Source organism: Sinocyclocheilus rhinocerous, unplaced genomic scaffold, assembly GCF_001515625.1.
Source record: "Sinocyclocheilus rhinocerous isolate Xijiao unplaced genomic scaffold, SAMN03320098_v1.1 scaffold444, whole genome shotgun sequence".
Classification (NCBI taxonomy): domain Eukaryota; kingdom Metazoa; phylum Chordata; class Actinopteri; order Cypriniformes; family Cyprinidae; genus Sinocyclocheilus; species Sinocyclocheilus rhinocerous.
This window is the reverse complement of record NW_015645540.1, coordinates 347,633-350,179: the sequence shown is the minus strand read 5'-3', so window position 1 is coordinate 350,179 and position 2,547 is coordinate 347,633. Positions and strand designations below refer to the sequence as shown.

General features: G+C 38.9%; 1 protein-coding gene across 1 annotated transcript in view; it reads right to left on the bottom strand.

The window, feature by feature from the left end:
* Positions 1–2,547, bottom strand: part of LOC107706334 (solute carrier family 25 member 36-A-like) — a 26,082-nt gene that overhangs the window by 9,405 nt on the left and 14,130 nt on the right. The gene's annotated exons all lie outside the window — the stretch shown is intronic.

Here is a 2,547-nt window from a genome sequence, read left to right as displayed (position 1 = left end):
TATATATATATATATATATATATATTTCTATGGTTATTTACATTAATACCATACATTATTTCCCTTGCTACAATGTTTCAAACCAACCCCCCAAAAAACAAACAAAAAAACATTCCTATGGTTATGTTATTTACATGAATATTTTGGGAAGGGTTAGGGCTGATTGTACATTATCCCACTTATTACAGTTTCTAACAAAAAACAAAACCAAAAAAAACAAAGCTAAATGGTGTGATGTGGCAAAAGTACGTTATGCTCATCAAATTACACGTCCTGTATTAGCTACCAGGTTTATTTTATTAGGGCAAATGCTGAAACACACTTGGAAAAAAAATTATTCAAATGAAAATATCCAATGTAGGATTTAATGTAGGGAGTTTTTTTTCCCCTTTGCTTTAATCTAGGTTACATAATTCTTGCACGCACATAACAAGGGTAAATTTTAAGGTCTCAATGTTTCCTGATGAGATGCTTATAAACACCTGCTTCCTCCCACCTCTTCAAAGCAACAACCAATCAGCGTTCTTCCACATTTGACTGACACCCAATCAGATCACGGTCTAAATATCTGCCAATCCTGTGCGAGTACAATGCTGTATTTTGGTGCATGGCTTAATTTGGCCATCTGAATGAAATAACGTGACCTTCACGTGAGGATTTTACATAAATAATCTCAAACCGGATTAATCTAAAAACTGGAATTATGGATTACGATCTAAAGTGTATAGTTAACAGTCAGTATGTGAGCATAAGCACAAGCCTTATTTTTTACATACGTGTGCATTTAATCTTTACGTAATGCAAACAGTCACGAGGCAGACATTCCAGCTGTGACAGCAGAGGACAAACAGGATGGGAATGCTGAGAAATGCATGCACAGATGGAGGCACACACACACACACCTCCTGCAGCATGAAAAGGGTGCAAACTGCAAACACTGAAATTCAGACATTTTAAGTGGCTTAGTTGCAATACCATCTCCCACATACCAATTTAAATGCGATTAAACTGCACAGACATGCACATAAAGCTCAAGTGAATGAAGGCATGAGAGCAGCTAGTCTGTAGCATAATGATGACACACAGCAGTCAATAAAAAAAGCACAACTGATTCATAAGGGAGACAGGGAATATTCACTGGAGTTAACGAGTCGCTACACTCATACAGAGCAGAGAATGTGATCACAGTCCCACAAGCACTACTAAACATAGTAGCTATTTTATAATACCTACAGTTTTACTACTGTAAAATGCTGCATCAGTGTTTCCCATACATTGATTTATTTGTGGCGGCCCGCCACAATATCAACAATGACCGCCACAAATAGTTTTTCTAAAATGCTTTGACTTCGTTGAATAAACATGAGCTCTGTACATTTCAAAGTCAAAACGCGGCGCGGGTGTTTTTATATGAATGTATCTTTGAAGGGAACTGACTGTCTTTAGAAAAGTTTCAATGTCATTTTCATTTAATCTTTCCTAATATGCCTGATGAAGGAGCGTTTATGAGCGGAGCGCTGCTTTGATTACAGCCGTTACTGGGGGAACCGCTATTTCTGCCGCTCCAAAAGCGCCTCCTGCTGGCAGAGAATGAATGTGCATTTTCAATAATCCCGTCTGCTGTTTTATATAGCCTGCTTCCCCCGGTGGAAGTGCCGCCACACATAAAGTGTAAGTCTGTGGGAAACACTGTGCATCCATAGCTCACTATGTTTTGGAACCGATTAAGTGAGTGTTATAGATTTAGGAATCAACTCTACAGTTGAATTACAAGCTCAAGAGTGAGTAGGGCTGCATGATTAATCGAAATTAAATCGCAAAGGTGATAAATCGCGATTAAGCAGAAGCTGCAATTGTCATGCGTATCTTTCACTGAACCACGGTTCTGTGATCAGTAGTAAATCTCTATCCGAAGGCCAGAGGGCGCTCTCGCGCTGAAACTCCAAATACGCCCGCAGAAGAAATCCAGGAAATCCCTATAGCGGTTGCTGAATAAACAGAAGATTTAACTGCTTTCATTCTCGACTACTGTTATGAAGTGATGATGTAGGAAAAACATTTTATTAAATGTGGTATTTTCATGTGCTTTCAGATGGAACAGCATTTACTACACAGAGCCGTAGTTCACGGAGAAGCTACGCAAACATCTTTCATAATCGCAGAACGATTTCTTCTATTTCATAATCGCGTGATTATATTGTCTGCAATTATGAACATGATTTTACGTAGCTTGTCAGTTTTACAAGCTCAAGAGTGAGTAGGGCTGCATGATTAATCGAAATTAAATCGCAAAGGTGATAAATCGCGATTAAGCAGAAGCTGCAATTGTCATGCGTATCTTTCACTGAACCACGGTTCTGTGATCAGTAGTAAATCTCTATCCGAAGGCCAGAGGGCGCTCTCGCGCTGAAACTCCAAATACGCCCGCAGAAGAAATCCAGGAAATCCCTATAGCGGTTGCTGAATAAACAGAAGATTTAACTGCTTTCATTGATTCAACGTGACTAATAAACACAAGACTACGACAATATATGGTTTATCTGAGTT